General features: G+C 35.0%; 2 pseudogenes; both read left to right on the forward strand.

The window, feature by feature from the left end:
- Window positions 1-5,777: 5,777 nt before the first annotated feature.
- On the forward strand, window positions 5,778-7,037 carry LOC109179136 (annotated as a pseudogene).
- Window positions 7,038-10,795: 3,758 nt separating this feature from the next.
- LOC109179137 lies at window positions 10,796-11,331 on the forward strand (annotated as a pseudogene).
- The last annotated feature ends 1,719 nt before the right edge of the window (window positions 11,332-13,050 follow it).

Consider the following 13,050-nt stretch of genomic DNA (forward strand, 5'->3'; position numbering starts at 1 on the left):
TAGTAGTTCACCCATCATCATCTGAAAAATACCTTTCTAAATATCATCTCTTATGCTAACTATTGCCCATTTTCTTGTAGATATCGCTACTGAAACACACAACATTGTTGCAGAAAGCTGAGTGAAATTCGTCAGATTGAGCAGCGAGGTGTTGTACTTGTTCTCTTATAATATCTCTGCCATTAGCATTAGCGGTGTTGTACTTGTTCCCGGGCTCAGATTCTCATCTCTGAAAATCAGATTGTCTTTCTTGTCTATCAGGATAGATACAACGTAACTTTTTCCGCCATCCAATTTCTACTTCTCCTTTTACTTGTATCTATCTACATTTCCTTTTCAACTAAGGGTAGTGACATTGGCACGAATTTAAGCCATCCAAGAGGCAGCAGCGCATCAAGAAATTGAATGGTACTATCCCAACCAACATACTTGCGTAATCTATTTCACAACTTTGTTGAGTAAAGAAATCCAATATTATCATTAACTAAACCTTTCAAATAAAAAAGGAATGGAATTTTTCTTGTTTTGTAAACTAAAAATCTCATGTTCCTAATCTGCAATCATCATTTCTTGTGACAAGAGGAAACTAAAAGCTGCGGTTAACTTTAATTTATGCCCCTCTTCTATTACACAAGCATGTTGGAAAATAATGAACCAAGTCGATATACCAAAATAATATATATATATATATATATATATATATACTCACACGAGAGAGAACATCTATGCTATACAATTCAATAAGCTTATAAAAGACCCTTGTATAAATAGTGGTGCAAATCTACTTCCCAAATCAATGTGGGACAAAATCTCATCTTTTTCCCTTCATTTTTCCAACTCGATCAATGGGTCTACTTTGAGAATCAATATATCATTCACCCATTATCCGTTTTGAGTGCACAATATATCAATCTCTTCGTCTCACTAGAAAGAACCCGAATCCACTTTGACAAGACCCAAATCGAAAGTGGGCCCCACTAATAATTGTACCACAAAATAGACACTTAAAATGCTATTTTTCCAACAGATTAAAGCATTTGCTTATTGAAGTTCTGATTATCAACATAAATCCAATTAACTAAATTTTTTGTAGAAGTCATAGTTGTACTATTCAGAGCACACTAATGTGCCTTCCAGACCATTAACAAATATTAGATGGATGCACACGATTTGTTCTCACGCGTGTTCTCACCTAAGCAAGTGTTCTCATTGGAACCATACTGCATATATATATATATATATATATATATATATATATATATATATATATATATATATATATATATATATAACAGATTATGTGCGAAAGAAGCCTTAGATGAATATTGAGTTTAATCTAATCCATTGATTCAGTCCAAATCAAGGTTAGAATGAAGCAATTTTTTTAAAAAAAAAATACGATGACATTATGGTAGTTTTGTGTAAATAAGTTAATTTTTATTTTTTATTTTTGTCTTTCAAAACATTTTTTCATTCTTTCAAAACACATTGTTATGCCTTCCAGAGATCAATGTTATTCTGCCTTCTAGAGCACGTACAGTAATGTGTCTTCCAATGCACATTGCTTTGGGTAAATAAGTTAACTCTTTTTTTGTCTTCCGGTGCATTTTTTTCTTTCTTGTAGAGCACAATGTTGTGCCTTCGAAGTGCACATTGTTTTGCCAAATATTTTTTTTAAAAAACATTTGATTTTGAATATATCAATAATTACTAATTTTAGTTGAGTATTGTGATGTGTGTGTGTGTGTGTGTGTGTGCGTGTGTGTATCAGTTCAAATGAGGACCCATCTTTAAGTGAGGACGTGAGGACTAATCTTGTTCGTTTGTTTTTTTATTTGATTTTCTAATATGGCATGGATTGATCTTTTTCGGTAAAGTGGGGGTAGTAGTGTCTTTTTATACTTTCTTCATCTTTAGGCCGTCTTTCATCTTTAGGCCAAAACTAAACAGCATGGGTTCGGTGTTTGGGTCGAACCATGGTCATAGGCCAACAGACCAGTAGTGTGAGATTTAAATTTGGCCGAACTAAGACAGCATGTTTGGGCCTTGCTTAGTTCGGCTAACGCTTGGCCGAACTGAGACAACATCAACACAAGAGTTGCTGAGTTCAGCCAACGCTTGGCCAAACTGAGACAACATCTTTCGGCTGAAACTAAACAGCATGGGTTCAACCTTAGGGCCGAACCATGCAGTATGCCAACAGACCAGTAGTGTGAGATTTAAATTCAACAGTTATGAAATTTAATTTCTATTAATTCCAATTTTTAAATTCGAATTTAAGTCCAACATAATGGCCTTGCTGTTTTAGTTGTGACAAGGCTAAGTTTAATGGCCTTGTTTAATGCAATTAAAGTCCTACATCCCTATATAAGAAGGTAGTGGGGGGTAGTAGGTTTTTTCATCAAGTGAAGCACAACAAGAACACACACACAGAAACTGTTTCTTTTCCCGAAAAACTCTGCTCCTACTCCATTCATGAAGCTGTGTTGTGCCCGTGCTCTAGTTCGCCGGGTTCGTTCGTTTGGGTGCTCAAACGTCGAATCGTAGTACGTTTTATCCTGGGAAGCCTAGGCCACAACACTCTTAGCACTTTTGGGAGGTAGCAAATAAGGTTTTAAGGAAAAAGGATACTTCTCCTAACTCATGCTTACCTTCTTTCTTCCTCATCTTCTTTCGTGTTGGATTATTCTCTAAGCAAAAATCCTCTCTCTAAATTTGATATTGTCGTTGGATTGGAATTATAATATGAGGACTACAAGTTCCATTTTTTTTTGTTGATATATATTTATATATCTTTTTGGTAGATATATATGTATATCGAACAATATTTTATATACTTTCGTGTGTATATATAAATATTATATTACGATATTAAATCGATTTGGTTCATTATTCCGAACATTCTTAAAACCTTATTTATATAATAATGAACAAGTCGATGGATTTCAAAAGTGTTGGATCCATGAATGTTGATTGTGGTTAACATTCAAATGGTTGGAACGGCAACGATGTTGCACATTCTGTGATGCTGGTTAACGGCAGCAACGTTGGAAATGTTGTTTCCTTGGGAGTTGCAAAACCACACGATGGTGCTCCGTAGAACTTTGGTTCACGAACCGGTAGACCAGTGGCTAATGGCACACAATTGGTACCTATTGTGTTGCCTAGTGAATCGACAAAAAGCCAAGAAGGATCCAATGATGGTGTGATCATTACATGGTCTGAGGACTATTGTAGTGTGACCAACGTCGCGAAGGCTCAAAGGACAGGCAAACAAAAGTTTAGTCCTGAAGATGATTATGAGGAGGAAGTGCGCAGCCACTATGAAGCGAACCGTCATCTTGGTGAAAAGGTTGAGGACAACTTCGCTTGGGTTAAAGAATGTGGATGGTTGGATGAGTGAGGTCACAACCAAGGTTTCTTTAACAAGTACCCCCGAAGTGCGCTATGGACCACCATTCGAGGAGTGGACAATTGGAAAATGGAACAAGGTACACGGGTTGAAGGATTACTACGAGATAGGAATAAGGAAATTTGTTTCCAATGTAGTTTTCCTATTTATTTGTTTTGAATAAATGTCGTAGTATCCTTGTGATACATTTTTATTAATTGTTGAATAAAAATGAATCGTTCCATTTATGTGTTTGAACTTTGTATATTTTGAAATATTCATGTGTGATATTTTATTATATAAAATATTCAATATGGATACCTAGTGCATCAAGTAGCATTATTTGGAAAATCCTAAAATGGCTTAAAGGCCGGAACAAAATGTAACAACAGTGCTACATATTGAAATCCCGTAAAGAACTTCAGTTCTGATTCATGTAGAACGATAAGGATTTCAAGAATCAATTTGTCAAAAATTGTAATAGCTATATAATCGTGAGCGTCACAACTCATGTGTTGAATATTTTAAACAATATTCTGAGTATGATTATATAAGCTTGGTTCAACTAGTTTGAAAATTTAGTTGATTTGTTTTTGTTAATTGTGTTATAATTAACTTGATCAAAAATTCCAAATTATACTAGTATGAAATTTAATTTGAGCCAAATTGTGTTTTGCTAAATTGTGCTTTTGTAGCACTAACGGAAAGTACAATTTAATTTGGCACTTTGAAGTGCAAATTAGAGCACTGCAAATGTGCTATTAAGTACTAGTTAAAGTGCTTATTTAGGCACTAATGGCCATTTGGTGGCAGCACCGTTAGGTGTTGAAAACTTGAGCATTCGGTGCTTCGGTAATAGCATTAAAGGTGCAATATTATGATTGGTTTTAGTGCTAATTTACTTAGATTAAACCTTTCGTGTGGTGCTAATTCTTAGCAGTTACCACTTTGCGAAGTGGTTGTTGGTGATTAAGCTTACGAATGAAGCTTAATTACTTGGAACTGACAACACATAATTGTTGAGTAATTAGGCAATATAATTACGCGTTGATTAAGTTTAAGTATAAGTTTTAATTTGTGACAATTTGGTGGTAACTACACGATTCATGTAAATTACTTCGGCCTTGGTGTTATAGCTAGGCACGAGTTAATGTATTATGCATTGATTTGACTCGGTGCTATAGCTAAGTCGCTTGTCGCATCGATTCGGGTTTTGGACTTTATGTGTTAACGTAAGAACATTTGGACCCAGTCCACATAATAATTTGTGATAACACAGATATCTACGTCGTCAATTTAATTATACCAAAAAAGAAAAAAAAGTTAGATTGCGAATAAAATAGACCAGTAGCAATACAGCCTTGAACTGGTCACTGAAGCTTAATAAACACAACTTTCATTAATCATTGTGAACTTTCGTTTTCTAATTAACGAGGAAAGTTCTTTTTACTCATGGAAAGAAGGGAAAATGACACTTTTTCCCCCTAAGTTATATACTTATAGCACTTTTTCCCCCTGAATTATTTAAGTGGCTCTTTTTCTCCCTAAAATGTTAAATGGACATATTTACCCTTAAAATAAATATTTAAAATAAATATTTCATTTATTTTTATTCTCGAACAAATTATTACTATAATTTGGTTCAAACGAAACAAATACTATAGCAACCAAACCGAAATATTCCAATTACAATTTATAATCAAAACGTGATATTTAGAGTTTATTAAAATCGCGAACCGGAATGGCCGGTTCATGTTCCAAACTGAAAAAATAAAATACATTTATTGTTGAATTTAGACAATTTTAAAATAAAAAATAAAATTTTAAAATAAAGGCGGTTCAAAATCGCGAACTGGATCCGGAACCGCCGTTTCACGGTTCGTGATTCAGTTTTTTTTATTCATAAATTTAATAAATTGAAATTCAAATAATGAGTTCTAAATCTGAATCATAACTGAAAACTTTTAATTCGATTGCTGTAGTGTCTGGTTCAGTTCGAACCGAACCGTGGTAATCGCTATATATACGCAATAATTTGTTGGAGAAGTAAAATAAATAAAATGTTTACTTTAAGGGTAGAAATGTCAATTTAATATATTAGGGGGAAAAACCACCACTTTTAAAATAATTGAGGGGGCTAATATGCTTACATAAATAATTGAGGGGGAAAAAGTGCTATAAGCATATAACTTAGGGGGAAAAAGTGCCATTTTCCCTGGAAAGAATAATTCTTGCGCTGCTGTTTCCACGACGTGACCTGGTACTGGTGTTCATTTCACGACTTAGTACGTACTTATGTTTTTGTTGTCTCAGTCTTATTTTCAGACCGGCCTATATATAACTCCAGCTTTTCTTATGCTCGCCACACAACCATCGATCACAAATTCAAACACATTATTCAATAAAGAAATGGCGTCTCTTGGGTTTTATATTCATGTTCTGGTCTTTATATCTCTTGGAACCGTAACGTTCTCACATCTCTCTCCTTCCTTCTATGAGTATGCCTGCCCCCAAGCTTTGCCCACGATCAGACGCGTCGTTGAAGATGCTATTATGCAAGAACGAAGAATGGGTGGCTCTTTGTTACGCCTACATTTTCACGATTGCTTTGTCAATGTAATGTTTTGTTTCATTATGTTTATCTATCCATTATTATTAGATTATAAAAACTATTTTGTTTTAGGCCACCATCATAATTCATATCGACATTCTAATAGGCCTCACTCAACTATCATTGTGGTACAGGGTTGTGATGCTTCGATTCTCCTAGACTCTACATCAACTATTGACAGTGAAAAGAACGCAAATGCTAACACTAACAATTCTGCTCGAGGCTTTGAGGTTATTGACAAAATTAAGTCAGAAGTTGACAAAATATGCGGTGGTCCAGTTGTTTCTTGTGCTGACATTTTGGCCCTGGCTGCCCGGGACTCTGTAGTTGCGGTAAACATTCATCAAATCTATCTCTCAACGTGCATGCATTATATTATTAATTACCAAATTAAATAATTATAGCGCATGCATATACATACTTAATTGAATGGATACTTTTACATGCAGTTAGGAGGACCAATGTGGGAGGTAAAACTAGGAAGGAGGGACTCTACTACGGCTAGCAAAGATGCAGCAAACGATAATCTTCCATCTCCCTCCATGGACTTACCTTAATTGATAGACAATTTCAAAAAGCAAGACTTGGATGTTAAAGACCTGGTTGCACTCTCCGGTGGCCACACCTTGGGATTTGCCCGCTGTCGTACATTTCAAGACCGCATCTACGATGACGAAGACATTGATCCCGAGTTTGCAAGGCAACGTCAGGCGAATTGCCCTCGGACTGGGGGTGATTCCAACTTGGCTTCTCTTGATCCAACCCCAGCACTTTTCGACACCAAATACTTCAACAACTTGGTGGGAAAGAAAGGTCTATTAGAGTCGGATCAAGCACTTTTTAGTGGTGGTCAAACCGATGATCTCGTCAAGTCTTATAGCAAAAATCTTGGTGTATTTTCACAAGATTTCGCCAATTCTATGATTAAAATGGGAGATATTAAGCCATTGACAGGGGATAAAGGTCAAATTCGACTGGATTGTAGAAGGGTGAATTAAGGAATTGTAGCGCTGCAACTCATTATTTTGTGTATCTGCTTTAATATTACTAATTATATTGTTTTTTTTTTTGAAACCATATTGTTTTGTTATTTATTTTTTCTCATTATTTTGTTGAAATATTGATCAAAAGAGTTTATAGATGTAAAATGTATGCATTATTTTCGTGGAAAAATTATATTGTCTTCTTGTACTATGGGAATAAAGTTCTTATTCCTCCTAGTCTTAATCTATTGACTTCAAAATCTAAAGTTATATAGGGCTCGGGTGCAGTGGAAAAGAAATTATTGTTTTCAAAAGGAATTGTGTAAGCATAGATTACTGAACCAAAGAAACAATAGAGTCAGGAGCCACAGAGTCCTAGTACATCGAGCTATCCTGAGTAAAGGTAGCTGAAGCTAGAGTATGAACATGTAAATTAGCTGATCTAGGCACCAAACCAGTAGAGCAACGAGTAAATAAAGACATAATAATCCTACATTGATCACCCCACCCACACGGCTACATTCCTTGCCCTCCATAGGAAATTAAGAACCGCTACAATCATGGCAATGTGTTCCTCATACATAGTGTCCATAACAGAAGTAAACCACAAAGAGAGATCAAGACCACCAAAATTAGGAAGTGGTAAGGAGGACTCATGCCATACAAGCCTAGAGTAATCACACAAAAGAAATGCATGCATAGTGTTCTCGTGATGTAGACCACACATAGGGCATGCTGGATCCACTTCAACCCGGCCCTCTTTATAATTAAATCCGTAGTGGTGGGAGGATATCACATTAAGCTCTCCACAAAAAAGATCTTCCATTTACGGGGACATTAATCTTCTAGAAGGAAACCCACTTATCAAAATTTCCAAAGCCACTATCATATTCTCCAATAATTTGCCTATAGCCAGTTTTTAGAATAACAGCCCTTAGGATCCTTGTGCCAATACCATAAATCTTTACAATTCGGGCTGATTGGAATTTTAGATATACGAACAACATCCTCATGGATGAAAATATCAGAAAGGATATGTGGATCCCAAGTGTTAGTATCCTGATCAATTAAACCTGAAACCACTACACCATGTAATTCATTAGGCATAATAGTTTGAACCAATGGATTTGGCTCATTAGGCAACCAACGGTCACCCTTATTGTTTAGTTGGCATCAAAATAATCAAGTAATAATTAGTATAAAGACTCTCCCTTATATTAAAGATCAAATGTAATACGCTTTTTGGAAACTTGGTCGATCCAAGGTGTTTGCCGTGTTGGTCCCGATAGAATGAGATGAGAGTCTAGAGGGGGGGGGGGGTGAATAGACTCTTTTCGTTAGAAGCCCTAAACGTCACCTTTCGGTGTCTTGGCGCAGCGGATAAGATAGATTCGTTTTAAAATACTTTACACGAGTTTGCGTAATTAGACAAACTTTCGGTAATGATAATGAAGAAATGATATGAGAGCAAAATAAAAAGCGTAAGTAAGGAGATAAGGAGGACACGAGATTTTATAGTGGTTCGGCCAATGTTGCCTACTCCACTCTTCTTCCACAACTGTTGGAAGGATTGCACTATCACTCTTAGTACAATTACACAAAGACTTCCTTGATCACTAAGCCGGACAGCCTTCGTAGGTTTTTCAACTCCTCGAGTTTACTCCGCCTCTATCAACTTCTTCTCCTGAGTTGAGGTTAGTAGAAAATGATTTCTTGAATTCTCCAACGAAGAGATCTTGACTCTGAGATATGATAGCTTCAAACTGATGTCAAGACTTCCTTGAGGTGTAAGACAAGTGATTCTGCAAGTAACTTAACACCTCAAAAACTGGTTCACAAAAGCTTTTTGTAAATCGTAGACGTTTCAAGAGCTTTTGTAAGTGAGTAAGTCGAGTGATAATGAACCAACACCTTCTTAGTTGATGAAGGTGAGTTTATATAGGTGATGAAAATCTATCCGTTGGAGGGAGATGAAATTTTCGAACCTTTTAACCATTGGACAAGGACCGGGGAGCTTCATGCATTAAATGCTGCATTAATGAGGTTGTACCATGTAGCCGTTGAAGGTATGGAAAGCATTAGGGTTTTGTCCTTTAGCTCCAAGAGATAGTACATCTTCATTTAATGCTTCTTGAAAAGTGAGTCCCATAAAATGAAGTCCTTATTGTCCTAGGATGTTGTCAAATCAGACAGGTGAAACATTCTTCTCGTTGTTGAAGAGAAGTAATGTTTAATAAAGATCGTCTTTTACAAACACTGTTCTTTCGTGTTTGTTGACAACTCCTGCTTGACTCTCGTTGTTGTTCTTCATGTCTCGTGTCTTCTTTCGCCTTGGAGATCCTAACATCTAGTCATAACTCATTTTCGTGTGTTTGTCTAGCTTAACACGAATTACAGAAGAGTTATGGCAACTCTCGTCTAGGACGAAAGTAGCGAAACAAAAACAGCTAATGGTTAGGGGTCTATTTTTCTACATTACATTGGTATCATCAAAATCCTAATACAATGTTCCTAACATGCCGCAAACATAATGGTGCAGCAGACTTCATGGCACGGCTAGCCAAGACCCTTCCTAGAGGCCTTCATACTTTCTTGTCTCCACCTTTTGGGATTACAAAATATTCTTGAAGACGATAGCTCCGGATGGCCTCATTGGAGACTTGTAAACTCTGTCTAAGTGCATGATGTAATTTTTGCAATACTCTGTTGGGTTCCCCTCCTTCATAAATAAAAAAAGATCAAATGTAATACTTGTACTGGAAAATATAATATAATACTAATAATGAATAAAATGTTTATTACTTATAAGAGGAAGTGTAATAATTTTGAAGAAAGATGTAATACTTTTACATTTTGATTTTAAAGTATTAAATTTTTGCTTATAAGTAACAAACACTTGTCAACATTTCTTATAAGGGAAAAATGTAATACTTTTACATTTTAAATTTATCCTTAAAAGTATTATACTTTCCCCTAACAATATTATTTTATTCCTAATTAGTATTACATTTTTCAGTATAAGTATTACTCCGTACATTTTTATATTTACCCAACCCGATCCAACCCATCTCACGAATAATGATTCATGAGATGTCTCACACAAGTGTTACCTTTAATGTAAAATACGTTAAGTCTAGAAATAGAGGAGTTATCTTTGAACTCCAATTAAGAAGACTATTTTCATGTGAAACTTTGACTAAATTTTATTAGATCTCACAATTCAAAAGAGTCATTCGAGCAAAAGAGAAATGAATTTGGAATAGCTTGTGAAAATAATGACATATCTTGACAAACAAACTTTATTGATTAAAACAATTCTAAAATCAGTAGGGTTGTCTAAGAAGTTTACTAAACAAAAGAAGTGTTGAAATAATCAGGGACGGAGCCAGGATTTATTGGTACGGGGGCCAATCACAATTTGAGAGAGAATAATAAAATACATTAATATTCAGTTAATATATTCAAAAATACATTAATGTATTTAAATCTATTAAAATTTAGAACGTCTCTCTTGCATGTCACGAAAATCATCTATAATTGAATCTATACTAAATTGTTTTGCAATATGTTTTTAAATGTATAATAACAAAAAATCATTAAGAAATTCATCTTCCATCTTGTTACGAAGTGTAGTACGTCTTTACTATATTCATGGTAGAAAAATTTCGTTCTGTAGTAGCTGTAGATACTGGAAGGGTGAGAATGAAAGTTACCACAATAATACTAGCTTGGACCAACACGGAATGTTCTGAAAAAAAAAAAAATGGTTAAAGGACTAAAAGTAGAATGACACATACAAATCTATGACCAATGTGGGAGGAAAAACTACGAAGGAGGGACTCTACTACGGCTAGCAAAGATGCAGCAAATGATAATCTTCCATCTCCCTCCATGGACTTACCTGAATTGATAGACAATTTCAAAAAGCAAGACTTGGATGTTAAAGACCTGGTTGCACTCTCCGGGGGCCACACCTTGGGATTTGCCCGGTGTCGTATATTTCAAGAGCGCATCTACGATGACGAAGACATTGATCCCGAGTTTGCAAGGCAATGTCAGGAAAATTTCTCTCAGACTGGAGTGATTCAAACCTAGCTTCTCTTGATCCAACCCCAGCACTTTTCGACGCCAAATGCTTCAACAACTTGGTGGGAAAGAAAGGTCTTTTAGAGTCCGATCAAGCGCTTTTCAGTGGCGGTCAAACCGATGATCTCGTCAAGTCTTATAACAAAAATCATGGTGTATTTTCCCAAGATTTTGCCAACTCTGTGGCTAAAATGGGAGATATTAAGCCATTGATCGGGGATAAAGGTCAAATACGACTAGATTGTAAAAGGGTGAATTAAGGAATTGTATGAGCTTTAATATTACTAATTATTTTGTTATTTATAGTTTTTTTATTATTTTCTTGCAATATTGATCAAAAGATCAGAAACCTTAACATATGATAAATAAAATTCATAGTGTAAACAAGGATATAAAAATTGAAGTCCTTAACAAAACACAAAATAAAAGACATTGTGCATTTTAGGTATATAATAGATATATTTCAGTTGCGCTATACACGAATTAACAATATACCTAAATCATTTTGCAGTATACAAGCATGAATTTTCAAATCAGTCACTAAATAGATCATTATTCAAGATATATGACCTAAGTCAGTAGAAGATTTCAGATCAAACACCTAAATTTAGGGAAATCAATCTGTTATCATATACAAAAAAAAAAAAAAAAAAAAAAAATTTACCGTCATTAATGGTGAGAGAGTATACCGGTTGCCTTCATCTGTCAGAGAGCTCTTCCCTTATGAAAAACCCGACGAAATCTGGAGTGGTTAACCTGTTTGTGGCTGGAAGATGTAAGTTCTGGGTGGGTAGTCAGCATTTGGCAGAGCAAGACTTTTTTGCAAATATCTTATTGAACTTCTTAACTTTTGTCGAAATCCAAATGTCTGGTTTAGCACGCACCATAAACCAGCTTTTCTGGAAATAGACCTCTTCTAAATCATCATCTCAGGCGATAGTAGTTCACCCATCATCATCTGAAAAATACCTTTCTAAATATCATCTCTTATGCTAACTCTTTCCCATATTCTTGTAGATATCGCTACTGAAGCACATAACATTGTTGCAGAAAGCTGAGTGAAATTCGTCAGATTGAGCAGTGAGGTGTTGTATTTGTTCTCTTATAATATCTCTGCCATTAGCATTAGCGTTGTTGTACTTGTTCCAGGGCTCAGATTCTCATCTCTGAAAATCGGATTGTCTTTTTTTGTCTATCAGGATAGATATAACTTTTTCCGCCATCCAATTTCTATTTCTCCTTTTACTTGTATCTATCTTCATTTCCTTTTCAACTAAGGGTAGTGTCATTGGCACGGATTTAAGCCATTCAAGAAGCAGCAGTGCATCAAGAAATTGGATGGTACTATCCCAACCGACATACTTCTGTAATCTATTTCACAACTTTGTTGAGTAAAGAAATCCAATATTATCATTAACTAAACCTTTCAAAAAAAAAAAAAGGAATGGAATTTTTCTTGCTTTGTAAAATAAAAATCTCATGTTCCTAATCTGTAAACAACCTTTCTTGTGACAAGAGGAAACTAAAAGCTGCGGTTAACTTTAATTTATGCCACTCTACTATTAGACAAGCATGTTTGAAAATAATGAACCAAGTCGATTTATGAAAAATGATTTAACGTCGCCATTATAACGTCGGTTTTTCGAAAAACCAACGTTAAATATTTAAATTTAATTTTTAATTTTTAAAAAATACATATGACGTCGGCTTTTTGTATAGCCGGCGACGTATCTATAATATAAATAAATATGGCATACGGCGTCAGCGAGTATAAAGCCGACGCCGTATACTCGAATTAAATATATATATATATATATATATATATATATATATATATATATATATAAAACTTAAAATGCATATTGAACAATTATTAAAATTAGGCATAATTAGAAAATCAAGTTCAAGACATAGAACTCCTGCTTTTATTGTTCAAAAAGAAGCAGAAAAGAAAAGAGGTCAATTTAGAATGGTCTTTG

Source organism: Ipomoea nil, unplaced genomic scaffold, assembly GCF_001879475.1.
Source record: "Ipomoea nil cultivar Tokyo-kokei standard unplaced genomic scaffold, Asagao_1.1 scaffold0878, whole genome shotgun sequence".
In the NCBI taxonomy this organism is placed as follows: Eukaryota; Viridiplantae; Streptophyta; class Magnoliopsida; order Solanales; family Convolvulaceae; genus Ipomoea; species Ipomoea nil.